Below are 20,242 nucleotides of genomic sequence, written 5' to 3'. Positions count from 1 at the left end.
TCCCGTCTATTTTAAGATATTATCATGAAGCTCAGATAAAACAAACCACAAATATGAAATCACTTAGTGAACGTTAGAATCCTCTGCAAAGACAAAGCAGTACAAATAGGATGATGAGACGTGCAAAACCTGTCTGCTCATCCCAATACTGACAAAATTACTCTATGAACCAACTCTGAAAAAATATTCTCTGCTCAGACAATACATTTTCCTGCTTTAGTGGATGTGAGGTAGTTGAATAGCCCTTCATATACACTGAAGAAGATTAATTTTGCTTCCAGCCAACTGGTATCTTGTCTAAAGACTTGGGAACCCAAAACTGTAAATCAAATCATCCTATCTAATAAAGAAGGAATATGCTAATTGACTGTCGCACCCTCACAAGATGGTGGTACCCACCCAGAGTCACAAGATGGCAGCACTCAGTCCCCTCAGCCCCATCTCATCCAGCCTCAGTCCCCCAGTCCCCTCAGCAACACTGGGGGAGGGGTGGCAGGTGCCACACACCTCATCTGGCCGGAGTCCCCCAGTCCCCTCAGCCCCACAGGGGAGGGCAGTTGGGGATGATCATGCCAACAGGAGAGCAGTTAAACATCAATCAGGCCACCAGGGGAGTTGATTAGAGGGCTATCAGGCTGATAGGCAGAGTGGTTAGGGGCAATCATGTAGAGAGGCAGGTGAGTGGTTAGGAGCCAGCAGTCCTAGATTGTGAGAGGGATGTCCGACTGCCAGTTTAGGCCCAATCCCTGTGGAATAGGGCCTAAACCAGCAATTGGACATCCTCCAAGTTGTCCCAGATTGGAGAGGGTGCAGGCTGGGCTGAAGGACACCCCCCTCCCCGTGCATGAATTTCGTGCACCGGGCCTCTAGTAATGAAATAATACACTGCTGTGTATTGTTTAAAAGTTTACAAAGCACTTTTAATTCTTTACCTCATTTAGTCTTATTTAATTCTGATCTTAATGTCTTGTCTGAATGGGTCATTTTACTATTATGTAATTTCTTGGCAATGACCGTTTAAAAATGTAAAATGCAAAAAAAAAATTAAAAATGCCAAATACCTTCAAATATTGTCTTGAAAATAGAAATTCTAGTCAGCTTTAGGAACTTCCACATCCAAAAGGGCCACTTTTAAAAGGCAGCCTGTCCGATGCAGTGTTCTTCCGTGATGTGTTTTCCGGGGACACGCAGTGCTTTCCCTTGGCTGGGTACCACTGCTGATGAAGGCTCTCACCACTAATGTAAAATTCATCAGAGATGCATCAGACCTTCCGGCGGGCCACTGTGAGGCTCTCAACCACTTGACCTCTTGCCAAGAGATGCGGGCTGAGGCTGAGGCTCCTTTGCTAACACTTTAATGCAGGAAAATGGGACGAAAGAAGAGACTCACTATTTATTCCAAATAAAACAGGAGAAATCGCCTAACAGGCAGTACTGACTTAATAGAGACTCTTGGTGCAAAGGAGTATGGAAAGGACAAAAATAATTCTAAACTACACACTTCTTGGCTTTTTACTTAAATATAATCCAAGTGCAGAACAATGTTTGCTCTAATGTGTTACCGCTATTTTGTTTCTATATCTGTGTAAACTATGTTTTAAAAATATTTTCTGTGAAAACTGAAGCTATATATACACAACTAAGTGTATTTCAGATTTACTTTCATTCTCTAATAAATCTCAAAAATTTTGGTCAAAAGACTGTGTATTTTGTCAATGTTTTATTTTCCTGAAGTAATCAATAGCTCCATAACTTTTTCTTAGTTTTTCTGGGATAAACCATGGCTCTTACCAGTAGAAAGTGACCCATATATCTTCACAACACCATAACACCCAATTTGGTGCTTCTACATCATAAGATAGTCATGAATTTCTTATTGAACAGAAGACAATTTTTCAATAGTGACTTTATTTTTTTTCAATAGTGACTTAAAATACTTTCAAAACACAACAGCTTTGTGTTGAATTGCATTTATGAAAATCATTAGGAGAAGGATTATTTTGAGGAGTGGGAAAACTTTTGAGAATACTTTCGGTTGAGATTTTTAAAAACTGAAGTTCTATAAAGTGATGTTAGAATTGAAAATGAACCTAAGTTACTAGCCTACTTGCTGGATATCAGGTTCATCTGTCAAAACAGAAAAAGGAGAATTAGAAGTCAGAGCTGATTGGCAGCCAAGCCCTGGACTTAGTGCACAGCTTGTCAGTGCAGAAAGGGGGTGCAGTGAACCCAACAACCTCACCTAAGAGAGCAAATCAAGACTCAGGCAAGTTAGGGGACTGCACAAGTCTGCAGAACCAGCTGGGGGGTGAGGAGGAAAAAATAATTCAACACTCGTATGTCCTAGGCGCCTTACTCTATGCTCCAGCAACTTATATATTATTGCTACCCTAGAAATCTGAACAATTTAATGACCTCTTGAATAAAACTAATTAAAATCATTAAATCAATGCTAAATTTGATATTTCTTTTATATTTTTGAATGATTATTTCTTAATAGTAACATCTGTCACCCTGGCTTGGTAGCCTAGTTGGTTAAGTGGAACAAAAAAATCAATGCTTCTCTCTCTCTCTCTCTCTCTCTCTCTCTCTCTCTCTCTCTCTCTTTCTCTTTGTCATCTATCTCTATCTCTATCTCTCTCTATCTCTATTTCTCTTCTTCTCTGTCTCTTTCCCACCTATCTCTTTCTCAAATCAATTTTAAAAAAAATTTAAGTAACGTCTGTCTTCATTAGGCAGCACGTTGACCAAATTCCAGGTATTGACCTTATCCATGTTACTCAAACTCTGATCCGTGGCTAGCCCATTTATAAAACAAACAAAAATAATACCTCCTTGGTATGGCAGTCATTCCACTGCTCAGAAATATTCCAAACATTCCCCTCGGGACACAGGATAGAGATGAGTTTACCTCCCATTCTCCTGAAATTAGGCAATGGTCATGTCACTGACATGACAACAGATGTAAGCACATGTGACATCTGTCACTTCAAGGCAGAAAACTTTAAGAGTTAGCGTGCGATTTGCTGGTTTCTTTCCACTGCCACAGTAATAAGCAACCTTCCAGGTAGTTTCAGAAGCCGCCATCAGTCTGTATACTTGAGTGGAAATAATGTTGAGCATAGCCCTTGATGTCTCAGAATGGATGTGTGGAATCAGTAGTAAAAAGAAGAAAAACATTGCTTTTGTTTCAAGCCACTAAGTACTGGTGATAATTGGTTACCACAGCATAACCTAGTCTGACCTGACTGATTCACCTTTGGGTTTCTTCTAGCATTAAAATTGTTATGTGTAAAGTCACCAGTTTCCTCTAATAGGCAATCAATCCAGTAATGTCAACTAGTTCAACTACCAGTAACAGTAATAGCACTTAGTAGCTCCTACAGCAAGTAATCACACTTATTGTACATAACTGAATTACGCACACACAAAAAAATATTTTATACCACTAAAACACACACACACACACACACACACACACACACACACACACACACACACAAACGTGCACAGTACTTTGTACCTAAGTAATAATAATTTTTTTTGTGTGTAGAGGACTTTGTCCAAGTACTTCAGTCTTTTATTTCACTTGAACAAAAATTATTATGAAGTATAAAATACTTAACAGCTGAATGCTCTTAACCTCGTATGGGGCAACTGTCCCCTTTGAAAAGTTACTGAAAGTTAGCAATCTTCTCTTCAAAAAGTCACATGTAATCACAAATGCATATTTTGCACATAATCATAGGAGAATTAACAGACTCACTGTGGCTCATGAAAGAGCCCTGGCTAAGAATTTTGACAAAGTTCTAAGATATTTCCACCTTTACTAAGGTTCTGTAGCATATTAACATATTTCCTATATCACACATAAGCATTTATTGAATAGTTTGAGGAGCCAAAGCAAGAGAAAAAATGTCATGAAACTATAAAATACATATCCCATCTTATGCAATTTGTGTAGGAGAAGCTCTAATAATCCCTGTCTCTTACCCTGAGCTCCTCAAAGGAATGAGATGTTCCTCTCATTCCTCAGTATTTGAAGGTTCCATATGAACAATAACTTTAGAACTGCCATAGGCAAGAGCCACAATGGAGGAGGAAGAGACAAAAATAGTGCTAAATGACAGTGAGAGAAGTGGGGACTGTTGGGTCACTCAGTGGCAGAAAATGCAGAGAACAGTTGCCCAGTGTTGAGATTTACTCTTTGCTCGGGCTTTAATCAACACACTTAGAGGATTTCTACTGGCCTGCAGAAGCAACAGAGCTTTGTGACTTAGGGTAAGAATGATATACCAATCTTTAGTCTTCGATTTAAAACCAAACATACTACTTCAGCATTTAGTACCACCAATGGCAAAGGTAAAGAGCAACCGCAAGTTGATTCAGCAAATTGGATCCCCCTCAGTGCCCATTTGTCGTCTGTAGACATAGATTTACAAGGTGAGAATGTCTTACTCATTATTGGATTTTACAACCTGGATTTCTCAGGAATCTGTTATAGACCTGAATTCACTTAAACCAGAAGCAGACTAAAGAATTAACTTTAAGATAGAAGTTAAAATTCTCAGTAATCGAGATAAGAGGCTTATCATTTTTGTAGAAAGTACCCAAGCGTATCTGTGTACTATCTCTCTGTGTTCTAAATGAGCTGTGGCTCTGAGCCAGCCGGGTTCTGCGTTCTTATCAGCCTCCATGGTGTGCACATAGCAACACACCACAAGAAGATAAAGGCTCACTGATCTTTGCAGCATGGCAAGAGTTTTGATGAAGATAGTAAAAATCTGCATGGTGAGGACTTAACCCACTGCCTACACGTTGGTAATAATTTTAACTAAGAACACTTTCCTCATTTGTCTACCTATTTTCCCACACACTTTTGCCTAAGACGTTGGCATATTAGTGCATATGTTCAGTGTGTTACACGATTATACACACACGCATACACACAAGGGGTGTCAGCATCCATATCTTGATAAACGTAAGAATTCTATATACACTATCCTGCACTTTACTTTGCTCTTTTACTTCATAGTCCATCTTTGGAGATGTTTCCATATTGGCACATATAGATTAACTTGTCTTTTTCTAAAAATTAGCAAGATTAATGCATGTATTTTATTTTTAAAGTATTAAAAGAGTATAGAGATGGGAATAAAGTGAAAATTAGGTGTCCCTCCAATCTCAAATCTCTGGTTTCCCAGTGTCTTTGCCCAAAGGCAGTCGCTGGTCAAGTTGTTAAATAGAACTAATGTAAATACAGGGTGGGGCAAAAGGAGGTTTGCAGTTGTTCATCTGAAAAATAATACAATAATTAATAGATAACAGTACAAGAATAAACTCTGTGTTTAGCACACTCACAACTGTAAACCTACTTTAGCCCCACCCTGCATAAATATATATATGGACAAAGAGTGAGAGAGAGGATTTAAAGATGGCTGCAAATTATTTGCTCCCCTCCCATGCATAGGTGGAGTCTGCTTTTCTATCCCCTTGAATCTGGCTGGCCCTGTCACTGCATTAACTAACTGAATATTGCAGAGAACATCAATGACTGTTCTGGGCTAAAGCTTTGGAGGGAGCCAGCTGCCTGCTTCTTCTCCTTGGAAATTAGATGTCAAGTAAGAAGACTCACTACTCAGAAACCGACATGCTATGAGGATCATTCCAATCACAACACACTCCACAAACAGTGTTCAGGACCAGATGATCCACACACTCACCATAAAGCATGTTATCCCATTCACTTGGCTTAATTTATACATATATATATATATATATATATATATATATATATATATATATTAACTATGGCTGGTTTTAAAGCATCTTTTTGCAGTTTTGACAGGTTGTCTATGTGCTTGTGCATGTTTTCTCTGTGAAATATCTGTTCAATTATTTTACTCTTCAGACTGCTCATCTTTTTAGTGAGTTTTATATAATGAGAAAATTACTTTTATTCTATGAATAAATTGTTAACATATAGTTAACAACTATTTTACGTTAATATTAGTTTCTTCCCATGTTTTTTCAGCTATTTTATATTTTTATGTTTTAAATTTAATGTTTAGAATATCTTTAATTTCTATAGCTGTAATAAGTGACATAGAGATCTAGTTATAACCTTTTCCAGGTGGCTATTTTTCTCTGATTATTTAAATGCAAGCTTTGTATACTAAATTTTCATGTCCATTTGAATTTTTTCTTCTGTCTTTTGACCCAGGCACAAATAATTGGATTTAGTTTATTTTCAACCTGATAATTTTCAATATGAAATAATAAAATCTTTTGACATCTATAGATGCCATTAATAAATGTGAGTTAATATTTCAATGAAAAGATTCTAGCAAGGTTCATATAAATTCAAAATGGTCATCAAATTATCCTATCTAATAAAAGGGTAATATGCAAATTAACCATCACTCCATCACAAAGATGGCAGCACCCATAGCCACAAGATAGCAGCACCTAGTCCTCTCAGCCCTGCCGGAGTCTCCCAGTCCCGGGGTAGGGGAGGTGCGGCCGCTGAGAGCGGGCAGCGTGAGCGGCCAGGCAGAATGCTTGCTTTGAGGCCCTGCCCAAGCCACAGCAGAGGCTTGAGCAGAGCTGGGGTGCCCTGCCCAAGCCATGGCAGAGGCTTGAGCAGGTCCGGAGCAGAGTCGGGGGGGCTCTGCCCAAGCCACAGCGGAGGTTTGAGCAGGTCCGGAGCAGAGTCGGGGGGGGGGGGGGGGCTCTGTCCAAGCCACAGCAGAGGTTTGAGCAGAGCTGGGGGGGCCCTGCCCAAGCTGTGGTAGAGGCTTGAGTGGAGTCGGGGGTCCCTGTCAAAGCCACAGTGGAGGCTTGAGTAGGACTGGAGCAGAGCCGGGGGGCCCTGCCCAAGCCGCGGCAGAGGCTTCAGCAGGCCCGGAGACAGGGGGCATGTGCCAGCCATGGCTTGCCAGCAGTCCTGCCTCCGTGCATGAGCTGCAGAGAAAACACCTTTGATGACTGCTCATTGGCTAAGCTCCCTGTATGCCACTGGCAGTGTTCTTGGTAACTTGGGTAATAAGAATCCAAGAAGGTGATCTAGGGTTTTTCCACCTCACTCCTGGAGGAAAAAATGAAGGTCCACTGCTGGAGGGCTAAGAAATGTCATATCCTGCCCTAGCCGGTTTGGCTCAGTGGATAGAGCCTCGGCCTGCTAACCACAGGGTCCAGGTTCGATTCTGATCAAGGGCATGTACCTAGGTTACAGGCTCATCCCTGGTCAGGGCCCAGGTCAGGGCTCATGCAGGAGGCAACCAATCGAAGTATCCCTCTCACATTGATGTTTCTCTCTGTCTTTCCCTCTCTCTTCCACACTCTAAAAATCAATAGAAAAATATCCTCAGGTGAGGATTAAAAAAAAAAGAAAGAAAGAAATGTCATGAAAGACACATCTTGAAAATACCTAAAGAAAGTTGTCATTTTTTCGTGGTGAAGGAACTCAAGTCCATGTTGATGAAAACATCTTGGTGGCTGTGGCAGCCAGCAGTGGCAGCAGCAGCGGGGTGATGAGTGGGCCTAAGCTGTTGGTAGGACATCCCCTGAGGGCTCCTGGACTGTGAGAGGGGGCAGGCTGGGCTGAGGGACCCTCCCCCCAGTGCACGAATTTCATGCACTGAGCCTCTAGTAATAATATAAAATTATTCTTCAAAACCTATAGAGATTTTTTTTAGAAGTTCACATTTTCTGAAGAAGAACAAAAAAAGAAATGGCTCTTTTCTTTAATGCTTGAAACACAATAGTATGTTTTGTAACTTTTTGAATTTGCAAGTTAATTATAAATTCTCAACACGCAAAATGAAAGGTTAAGTTATTTGAGCAGACATGGGCCAATTTTCTCTGGAAAAGTAAAAGTAGCCACTGAAATATATAATTACTTGAAATCATAAGGAACCAGTACTCATGGTTCCATTGCTTTGTATTATAGTTTTTTCTGCTTTATATTATAATTCATTTTAAAATGAATGTTCTTCTTTTCCCCATGAGTAGTGAGTTTAATTATTAAAGCAAAAATATCCAGTGCATTGAATATAATGTGTGTTAAGTAAATGTCAGATCAGTGATATGAATGCATAGACCCAATGCCATAGACTTTTATTAGAAATTTCATCAAACTCCCAAAGTCAAAGACAAAGCATGCTATGAAAAAAAATTAAACATCACTGTACAAAAATTGTCAAAAGTATTGTTTATCATTGCCTCCACACATGGCCAGATCAAACATAATTATTTGGAAATTCATTAAGCAGTTATATATAACTAGTATGTTATGCATCTATTTTTTTCTCTATATACATTTATCTTTTAATTAATTTATTTAACTGAAACTCACAGACACAGACAACAATATGGTGGTTACCAGAGGGAAGTGGGTGGGGGAGTAGTGAAGGGTGAAGGGGAGCAAATATCCAGTGACAGAAGATGATTTGACTTTGGGTGGTGGGCACACAATGCAATATACCGATCATGTGTCATAGAAATCTACACTTGAAACCTATATGATCCTATTAACCAATGCCCCCCCACATTCAATTTAAAAATACTGCAAACATTTCTTAATTAAAATTTATTCATAAACTATTTATATCTATGCTCTGTGCTGGAATCTGGAGATGAGATGAAGAGCAGACAGAGCCCTTAACGGGTTTTTATTCAGGACATTGAGTAAAGACTTACTAGGAAAAAAACACAAGCAGTGCTATCCTAAAGGTATGTACACGGGATTAGAGGAAAGGGCATCGATGCACACAAGGGTTTGGGAATAACGTGCACACAGATAGGCAGTAGAGCTGGTTCATGAAATAATGGGGGAAATGCACTCCAGACAGAGGGAACTGGGGTTAAATGGCACTGTGGATAAGCTAAACAAGCAAACAGAAAATCTTTGTTGGTTAGGAAATGAGTATTCTGGATTTAGGATTAATAACTATGTGTTTCACTGATAAAAGTTGGTCTATAGTTTTTTCTCCACTTTTTACTTTTGTCCTGGCAAAGATAAGTCAGAGACCTTTGCAGTTCTTGTTCGGTGCCGCCCCGTGTGTTAAAGTATATACAAAAGAGAAGCTCAGCTTTGCTATTCACCAGCCCGAGGCATGGAACTCCTATTGAAAAGAGAAGGAAGGGACTTCTATGAAAGGCAGTAGCACTTTATTTCTCAAGGTAAAAAATAACCATGTAATAGCAACGTAAACATATGCCTGTTGACAATGTGAGTGCCATGTAACCGTAGAGTAATTATCTAGTTCTCTCCTTTTTTAAAACAAAGACCAAGCTGAAAATCTAAGAGCTGCAAGTTGCATGATGATTATTCCGTTCATTACTTGGTAACTGGAAGTATAATTATCAAGTAATCTGCATGAACATAATTACGTATTTACATAGTCTTTGCCATGTAATTATAGAGGAGTTCGGTGATTATACAGTACACTCCTTGAAAAAGAAAGTGATACCAAAAAAAAAAAAAAAAAATCTGTGTGAAGTAGTCATCTCAAAGAGAAAAAAAATTAAACATGAGGGTGATTTCTCTTAGAAAAGTCCTAAATCATAATATAAGTGAAAACAATAAAAATTAGATCAATTTTCAATCATGAAAACAATCAGAGTCCATTTCATGAATTCCAAAGTCTGCTGAGACGGTCAAATCATTTCATCTGTTAAAGTGCCCAAGAAAAACAGTAGAATTTGCTTTCTTATTTCAAAATGAAGGGTTTGTATGTTTATTAGTCTAATTATCTTTATCTCAGTCTTCTTTCTCTGACGATTGAAATCTCAAGTATCTTTTTAAAAGTCTGAGGTGTTTAATAAGTATGTAAGAAAAATGAGAAGGAATAAAACTACATAGTATTGATCACTTAACAAAGTTGTGAGGCTTTTTCTTGCTACAAAGAAAAAGAATATTAACATATTAACTACTTTTTTCTGAAGATCTTTAATATGGATGGTTTATAAAATTATGCTCTGGAACTTTTAAGCATTTTGGTCACTGCATCCATATTACTAAATCTCTTGCGCTGGCTGAGTAACTTAGTTGGTTGGGGTATAGTCCCAATGCACCAAGGTTACATACTGGTACCGGTTTGATCTCCAGTCAGGGCACATATAGGAATCAACCAATGAATGCATAAATGGGTGGAATAACAAATCCACCTCTCTCTCTCTCTCTCTCTCTCTCTCTCTCTCTCTTTCTTTTTATTTCTCCCCCACTTCCTCTCTCTCTGAAATCATAAATAAATAAACAAATTACAATCTCTCTATTGACCGGTAATTGACCACAATACTCTTGCTTTCTTTTTGCAGTGGAGATTCAGGCCACAGTCAATGACTGAATGGCATATTCTGTACAATGAAGACTGTCACTTAAGAAAGTCCATTGTATGAAATCATTTGCATAAAACATCAGTTCAGCCAGCACTAAATTAAAAGCAACTTCTTATGTATATACCATATGTAAGAAACTGTAAACTGAAAAATAAATACACATAAAATCAACACAAATTGAAACTTGTGATTATTTCAGATTGGTCACTGTCCTCTAAATAGAGGCATTCTCTCAGTATTTATACCGGCTCCTAACAATCTTGATTACTGACTCTTTTGGTTCTCTAAATGCTATTTAGTGCCTTCACATTTTAATTTCCTGCTATTTTTTAGAGTTAAAGTAACATCTGAAGATCAATGATTGGCAATAAGAAATAATTTCAATATGAGACAATCAGAACATTAGATTTTTGGGAATCTTCATTCCAGAAGAGTATGTAGGAGACATTAGATCTGTAGCCATTCATATTTTTACTAGAAAAAAAAAAACACACACACACCCAACATTGTGTCTTTAAAGAATGTCTACTCCTAAATTAACAACCTAACAAATGTTCAGGGCTTATTCCTGTGTCTCTGTCAAATGTTTGTTTCTTTTGTCGGATATAATCTTTTCCCCTGGACACAGTAATGATAGCTTAACACAGAAAACCTCCCCAAAGGTAGCAAGATGCCTCCTAACTCCTCTGATGTCTGCTGCTAACTCAGAAACCCATTACTCTACCAGCCAAGGAAAATAGAATTGGTACCTCCCTGAGAGCCTGCCCTGGGCCTGCATATCACAAACACATTAAAATAATTTATACAGTAACACCCATGGCAACTCCTTACTGGGGATTTGCCCATAAATCACACTATACCAGCTCCCTAGAAACTCTTTACAGCTCTTGCCCTGTGTCCTTGAAACAGAAATCAATTTTCTTTGAATGCCATGGTGGCTGGTGACGTACGCCTCTGCTCTCATCCAAGATGGGCAAAGCTTGGAAGGGCAGGGAAGGCGTAGGCAGCAGGGCAGTTAAGTAAAGAAAGAAACAAATGAATAATGTTATGTCTTCCTTTGCAATGGCATTTAATGCAATATTTTCTTGTATAATGAAGTGTCCTGTTCTGATAAAAAACAGGCAGCCATTTCCCTGTTCATCCTTTTCTTCTCTTTTATTTTATTCCCATTTCTCCCCCTCCTCCTTGCTTTTGGCAATCATCAAATCATCAACTTGTTCTCTATATCCTTGCTCATCTTTTATTTGCTACATTTCAACATGGAAACTGAGGGATATTACACAATATTAAGCAGTTTATAAGTTGTGCATAGGTAGGTCTAGATTTTTGAAAAATTAAATTTTTTCAATAATTAAATTTTGAAAGTGTTTTATTTAAATAATTATATTAAAATTCATGTTTATTATTAATAACTTATACTTTACATTTTATCTAATGGATAATTTTGAACATTTAGAAATAATAACTTTTTAAAATCTAAATAATTAAAATTTTTTATCTTGTAATATTTATTTTTTAATCAAAATACAATCCAGTTTTGAATATTCAGCATACAATTACATGTTTTAATTCTGGCTGTTATTCTCAAAAGAACAAAAATGTGAAAATCTTTATTACAAAAACAATTTGTAGTTTTAATTAATTTAAGGCAAGAAAAAATTTATGGAATGCATAATACATTATATGTCTTTATTTTATACTCATCAGACACTTATCAATGGAATACCCAGATGTGCAATAATCATGAAATTCAGTTACATTTTTCCAGCATTTAGTCATATAAAAACCACAACTTTGAACATGTTTTTCAGTTTTGACATTATGAAGGTATATTAGTCAAGACAAGAGGATAAAACATCCTTGATTTAACATGTTCTTAAGTCTGATTTATTGCTCTTAAAAGTTTAGACAGAAGGTATGTGGGTTTCCATTTTTGGTCTTGTCCTGACCCTCTTACTCTTGTCAACATGGCATGTTTTTGAAGTGAGGCAACGCTGCTCCCATCTCAACCATAACCACCACCATCACTCTCTTTCTCCAATGATCTACCAGGGACTGCCTGTACAATACAGTACAGAGAATGCTATCAAGAGAACAAACTGAGGTTAAAACAACAGTATGGAGAGGGGGAAAAAAGAATAAATGAGGAAAGAGAAAATGCAAGCAAATTCAGATTAACATATCAGATGAAAATTCCATATAGGAGACAGTGAACAGCAGAATTGACACAAAGAAAATGAAGTCATCAGCAAGGAAGGCAAACTTGAAAACCTGCCCAAGATGAAGAGAAAGATGACAGATGAAAACCACTAGAGAGAGGAAAATGGTCATGCAGAAACAAGAATGGAGATATAACACAGAGATAATAAGTATTCCAGATTTTTTTTCATGAAAAAGAAAGGAAAATCAAGAGAAAAATTTCCTTGAGCTAAAAAGAAAATCTGCAACAACAGGTTGAAAGCATTCACTGCCTTGCCTAAATATATCCTGGCAAAAAAAAAAAAAAAAAGGAAAAATTAACAACAAAGAAAAAATAAATAATTTCTGCAAGCATCAGGCAGAGTAGGAGGTAAGGGAACACAACTGCAAAGAAACAAGTATTAAAGTCACCTTGGACTTCTTGGCAGCAAATGCCCAAGACAATAACTGGAGTTCTCTGAAAAAGAGGTTGTGATCCACAAATTTTACATGGCCAAGTTGTCTTTCATGTGTGGAATCAGCAGAAAGGCATTTCCAGATACACAAGGACTCTGAGAAGGTATCACTATGAGGCCTTTTATAAAAATAAAGCTAGGTGTGAGACTGGCACACATTAAAAACTCAACAGTGGGGTAATCAAGGCATCCTGCATGATGGTTAAGGCACAGAAATGAAGTCTTGCAACCTGGTTTCAACTCCTGATGCTGATATTAGCTGTGCCTTTTAACCTTTGTAAATACACTGAGTGGCCAAATTATTATGATCCCTGAACGCATAATAATCTGGCCACTCAGTGTGTATATATATATATATATATATATATATATATATATATATATGAGGCCCAGTGCATGAATTCGTGCATGGGTAGGGTCCAGCCAGCCTGGCCAGGGGAAGGGACATGGGCAGTTGGCCAGCCTGCCTGCTGGTCAAACTCTTGGTCGAGGGGACAATTTGCATATTAGCCTTTTATTATATAGGATATACACCACTGAGTGGCCAGATTATTATGCATTCAGAGATCATAATAATCTGGCCACTCAGTGTAGAGTTTCTCATCTGTAAAATGGGGAAAGTAGTATGCATGGCAAATAGTTGTAAGGCTTTAATGTATGTAAAATATTTATTACAGGGCCTATAGAGAGTACTCAGTAAATAAATGTTCAATGACATTATTTTCGGCTCCATAGATGTAAAATATTTAAGACTAAAGTAAGTGTGATGCCCTTTGAAGGAGCTATTTAAATTTATGCCAATCTCTTCTATGCTCTTTGTATGGAAACACAGAGTCACCTTAAAGAATTTCTTTTTATTTATGAAACGTATACTCGAATGATCCCCTATTATGTAAGTAGTAGATACATGTATGCATATTTTGTATACTATGTAAGTGGAAACAAGAATGATCCATCTCTCTGGAAATCTCAGCACAGGGAAGACATGAGGAACCAAAGAGAGTAACCAGAAAAAATGAATATGTGATCACAGGAGTCAATGGATCAAGTCATAACAGTTAAAAGTGCTTGTGAAATTAATAAATAAATGTGTCATGAGAGTTAACATGTCCCCAACCCCATACACCCAGCTATTCCAGAGAAAGGCCATGGCTAGTTTTCTTAGTCTAATAAAATCATGCACCAAAAGTATACAGTACCCATCGTCTAATTAAACCTGACTTTTTGCCAAGACCTTTTAAGAACTCTTCAGGGTGTCATTCTTTTAGTCTTTGAAAAATGTTGTGACCATAACATTCATTTAAGAAACAGTTATAAACAAATTGCCCCAATAAATTCAATAAAAAAGGAAAACAAGAAACAATTGTAATGCAGTTTTCTAACATATATCCAAAGACAGTATATCAAAATTCCCACACTACTGATTTATATATACCTTATTTGAGAGTTCATAGAGAAAATTCTTCTAGTCTGCAATGAATTACCTATATTTTGAGTCCTTTCTAATATACTGTCACAACTCAATTACACCCATTACCATCCTAGAAAACCTCCCACCCGGTTCTCTGTAACCCATTAAACATCTAGTCAGAAGAACTCCCAAATCCATTAAAAATAACATTAGACTCACAAAAACTAAAATATAGATTTCTTCAAATTCAGAAACAGACTGTCTTAGAAAATCAATTATGGGAATTTTTATGATCTTCTATGATGAAAACTATAAATATAAGTCAATCCTGAAATTGTTGACCAGGCAAAGTGTCTTCAAAATTTTTGAATCTAGGCACTCAATGTTTTCACATTGTCTGGTATTCCCCCATCACAAAGAGAAGGAGCTGGAATACCCATTCATACCAAGGTGTTGTGAAGTGGCATTTATGTATCTCAGAATTAAAATATGTATTAGAGACCATCCCATCTGACCTTCTACATGATATAGTAATCTATGCTTGAGAAGCAATCACCTCCCAAGAGTCAACTCTGGACAAGTTTTTCTCAGAAAGCTTTGACCTCCTTTGGGTCAAAGATACCTCTTTCAACTTTCACCTATTACCTTTGACTCCACAGACTATGGCCAGTCTTATGCACAACAGCTCTCCAGCATTTAAAGAAAGCTATTTTCTTAAGTAGCTCTTTTACTGACTTAAACAAGTTTGGTAATTCCAACTTTTCCTCTTACGTCATGCTTTCCAGATGACTACCATCTTGTTCTCTTGTCTCTATGTTTTTTAGTTTGTAAACATTCTCCTCCAAGCATGCCACTCAAAAGAGCTTCATTCTGACAACAATTTCTGTGAAAGTGTCATAGTATTTTGGGAAGAGCTCAGACCTTAAAACCATATATAACCCTGGTTCTGAACCTAGCTCTTACACTCCCAACTGTGTGGCCTTGAGCAATTTATATAACTTCTCTGTTTTCTCATCTATAAAAGAGGAATTGTGCCACCAGCTAAAATCATATTGAAGACTAGATACAATCAGCCCAGCCAGTATGGCTCAGTGGTTCAGCATAGACATATGAACCAGGAGGTCATGGTTTGATTCCCAGTCAGGGCACATGCCCGGGTTGCGGGCTCCATCCACAATGTGGGGTGTGCAGGAGACAGCTAATCAATGATTCTCTCTCATCATTGATGTTTCTAACTCTCTTTCCCTCTCCCTTTCTCTCTGAAATCAATAAAAAATATATATTTTTTAAAAAAGACTAAACAAAATCAAAGTGCCATAAAAGCATAGCCCTCAGCACAGGGAGATAAATTCTCAATTACATCTATTACTAAAGACCCGATGCATGAAATTCGTGCAAGGGTAGGCCCTCGCAGCCCCAGCTGCCTCCCACCTTCCCAGCCTTGGCTGCCTCTGTCCAGAAGGTCATCCAAACAGTCGTTCTGCTGCTCGGTTGTTTGGTCAATTTGCATATTACACTTTTATTATTATAGATTATTATGTATCACTATTGCTGACTAAAAAATGATGACCTGAAAAAATGTCTGAGTAGCTTTATATAACCAGGTGGGTATATAAATATTCTAGAAGCAAGAAACTGAGTTTGCAATATCTCCCAAGAGTGACTTCTCTGTTTTCAGTATTCTTTCTCCTGGCTCCAATTCAAAGGTACAGATTAATCCATTGTTTTTTTGTGAATTGACACTTTCTATATTTCAAGTATTTCAACTTTGGGAATTGAACACTAAAGTTTTCCAAAATCCCAAAGTAGTGCTTGGGTTTTCTAATTTTATTTGAAACAAATGATCTCCCAGGTCATAAATTCACTATATCATCAACTAGCTCTGCTCACAGGTGCTATGAGAGAGATTTGTGTTATTGATGACACTAAATCTACACCAAACACCTCACTCTTGCTGTAGAAATTACCATGAATATGACACAATTTTGGAGTTTCACTTCTAAGTGTTCCATGGCAGGGCTAACATCCAGAACCAGTGTGCCGGGGGGGGGGGGGGGGGGGGAGAAACCCATTAGATCTGCTCAAACACTAAAAATTGAGAGGCCCTCCTGCTTCCAATGTTGACTTCTGCACAGATGGCCTCTGTGAGGCCATGATCTAAAATGAGATGGCATTGAAGCAATTGAATTTTTAAATACTCTAGAATGAAATTGGATCTCATTTATGGGAAAAGTTTTGACCTTAAAAACTTCTTTCTTCCTTGACTAACTTCTTCCCAGATTGGGATCTGTTGGTTTAGAGCTCCAAGAAAAAACGGGAGGTGGAGGAGGCATCCTAAAATTGTAGAACTGAAAGTACTGGTCTCCGCATACATCCATCAGGCCGTCAAATCTCAGAGGGAGGGTAAGGGAGGGTGGGGGGAAGGGGGCGAGATCAACCAAAGGACTTGTATGCATGCATATAAGCATAACCAATGGACACAGACACTAGAGGGGTGAGGGCATGATCAGGGGGCTGGGGGGGGGGGGATTGGGAGGATAAGGACACATATGTAATACTTTAATCAATAAAGAAAAAAAAGAGTGAGTAACTGGTTGGAAATGGCTGAAACAGAGACCTAGAGGACTCCCCAGAGACTGACCACCCAAGTCTTTGCCTTATCTCGGTACACACATTGGTGATGGCTCTGTCACCAGCTTTGATGCTCACTTTTTATGGTCCTTCCTGAATCTGACACCTGTCAAGACTACCACCTCTGCTACTCACATACTGTCCAAAGAGGGCATTCAACCATCCCTGATTGGACTGCCTTTTATTCCCTGCAGCTTGCAACTCCCATGCACTAGCCCATCCCCTTGAGCTCATCCCTAAATGAAAGTCCCTCCTGGACCTTCCCAAATCCCCAAGATATTCTGAGCTCCCAACCTGCCTTCTATCCCTAACATCAAGCAGTGTCCTGTATTCAGGTTACAAGTTAGTTCAGAGCCACAGGCTAGGCATCGAGGACCAGTTTTTCTTTCTATCTGGAGACCTAGAACTCCCGCTGCTCCCCTGGCCCCACAATGAAGCCTCATAGGTAGCATTTGCTCTGGTCCCAGATTCCATATTATCTACCAGAAACTGTTGCAGTTTCTTACCAGTACATCCAACTCAACAACTGAACCCTTCATCCTCTCTGCCAAACCTGCTATTCCTCCAGGGTCATTCTCCTCCATCCACAGAACTGGTTTGTTTCTGTCCTCCCGTGCTACCATTTATATTATATACTAGAGGCCTGGTGCATGAAATTCATGCATGGGGTGTGTGTCCCTCAGCCCAGCCTGCACCCTCTCCAATCTGGGACCCCTCGAGGGATGTCCGACTGCCCGTTTAAATGGGCAATTGGACATCCCTCTTACAATCCAGGACTGCTGGCTCCCAACTGCTTACCTGCCTGCCTTCCTGATTGCCCCTAACTGCTTCTGCCTGCCAGCCTGATCACCCCCTAACCACTCCCCTGCCAGCCTGATTGATGCCTAACGGCTCTCCTGCCAGCCTGATTGCCCCTAACCTCCCTCCTCTGCCGGCCTGGTGACCCCTAACTGCCCTCCCCTAAAGGCCTGGGTCCCCCCCAACTGCCCTGCAGGCCCGGTCACCCCCAACTTCCCTCCTCTGCCGGCCTGGTCCCTCCCAACTGCCCTCCCCTGCAGGCTTGATTGCCCCCAACTGCCCTCCCTTGCAGGCCTTGTCCCTCCCAACTGCCCTCCCCTGCTGGCCATCTTGTGGCAGCCATCTTGTGTCCACATGGGGGCAGCCATCTTTGACCACATGGGGGCAGCTATCTTGTGTGTTGGAGTGACAGTCAATTTGCATATTAGTCTTTTATTAAATAGGATAGAGGCCTGGTGCTCGGGTGGGAACCAGCTTGTTAGCCCTGAAGGGTGTCCCGGATCAGGGTGGGGGTTCCCTTGGGGTGTGGGGTGGCCTGGGCAAGGGGCCTGTGGTGGTTTGCAGGCCAGCCACGCACCCCGGCGACCCAAGCGGAGGCCCTGGTATCTGGGATTTATTTATCTTCTATAATTGAAACTTTGTATCCTTGAGCGGAGGCCAGGGTTGGCCAGGAAGCTTGGCTTCCTCCATCGCCAGGGGCAACCCAAGCCTCCTGTTCTCTCCAGCTCCATGGCCGCCACCATTTTTGTTGGGATTTATTTATCTTGTATAATTGAAACTTTGTAGCCTTGAGTGGAGGCCAGGGCCAGCCAGAGCGGGCAAGAAGCTTGGCTTCCTCCATTGCTAGGGAAACCCAAGCCTCCTGCTCACTCCATGGCCACAGCCATCTTGGTTGGGTTAATTTGCATACTTGCTCCTGATGGGTGTAGCTGGTGGGTGTAACAGAGGTATGGTCAATTTGCATGTTTCTCTTTTATTAGTGTAGATACTTTTCTTTCATCGTAAAGAACAAGTGAGGTTATTTTATTGTATCACCTACATAACAAAAATAAATAAATCTCCTATCAAAATGTACAATGGATGCAATGCGATACAGTGTCTTTTATAGTATATTAACAGTTGCACTGATCAATTGTGTATTTTTGCATTCAACTGCATAAGCCACAAACTAGCATATCTCCCTGGACCCCTTCCTCAGTTCCAGTCCTCACATCCCATCAGTCACCAAGTCTTGCCAGTGCTACCTCCTAAATGTCTCTTTATTCAATGCATGTATACCCATTTTCACCGTTGCTTACACAAGACACTATCATCTCTTAGGTAACTTTTTCCTTTGCAGTCTGGGTTTTCTCCAGACTATGCTATACAGTGCACAGAGTGAGCTTGGCATGCACTGGTCCTCCTCTTACCCCTGGAGCTCCTTCTCCTGCTAGTCTAATCCTGGGGAACTACACTGCCAACACAGGAATATTCTTCCATGCCTCCAAGATTCGCACAGGTTTCTCCTCCACTCCAAATGGACAGCTCCTTTTCCTGCACCTCCTCAGGTCTTGATTTAGATATCACTTCCTTCCTTGTCCCTTCAGACTGTCTCTGTACTCACAGGTGCCCTGCAGTCAGCCCACACCATGTTTTCCACCTTGGATTGAGTACTGGAAATTCCCACTAACCTAAAGTGTACTCTGCTAGAGCATGGCTCAGGGAAGACAGGGACTAGATCTTGTTTGCTATTGGACTCTCTGCAGGAGACATGGTAGGGGTTCCAGAAAAGTTGGTCTAATTAAATGAAAATTTATAAAAATATTCAAGGGCACTTGTATGACACTTTTTTATACACAAAGGTGAAGTTTATGCCATATTATTAGCAAGACACGTGCTTTGTAATGATGCATTTATGAGCTTAGGACTTTGTTAAAGTTTCAACTCTGTGGCTATGGAACAGATCAAATATATCTGTCCCTCTGTGACTGGGGCTAATACCCATATTCAATGAGCATGTGGAAAAAAAATAGCAACACCTAATATTTGTATACTGCTTTATAGTTTACAAAACCCTTTCAAATACACCAATCTAATTAACTTTATTAATGCCATGTTCCTCTAATTGTCTATAATAATCTATAATAATAAAGCATAATATGCTAATTAAACCAGACAGCCGAACGACCTTCTGAATGACCTTCCAGACAAAGCCAGGGCTGCGAGGGCAAAGCCCCTTGCATGAATTTCGTGCATCTGGCCTCTAGTCCATTATATTATATGCATTCTAGATCAACGTCCTTACTTCTAAGGTCTCTTCTATCAGAAACTTGATGCATGGGAAATATGGCTAAGCATGACTGACCAATCCAAAAGGTGTTAATAATTCAACAGTCTTTTCTATCTTGCTTTGCCCAAGGTTGTGTCC

Source organism: Cnephaeus nilssonii, assembly GCF_951640355.1.
Source record: "Cnephaeus nilssonii genome assembly, chromosome: 8".
Taxonomy (NCBI): Eukaryota; Metazoa; Chordata; class Mammalia; order Chiroptera; family Vespertilionidae; genus Cnephaeus; species Cnephaeus nilssonii.
This window is presented reverse-complemented; position numbering follows the sequence as displayed.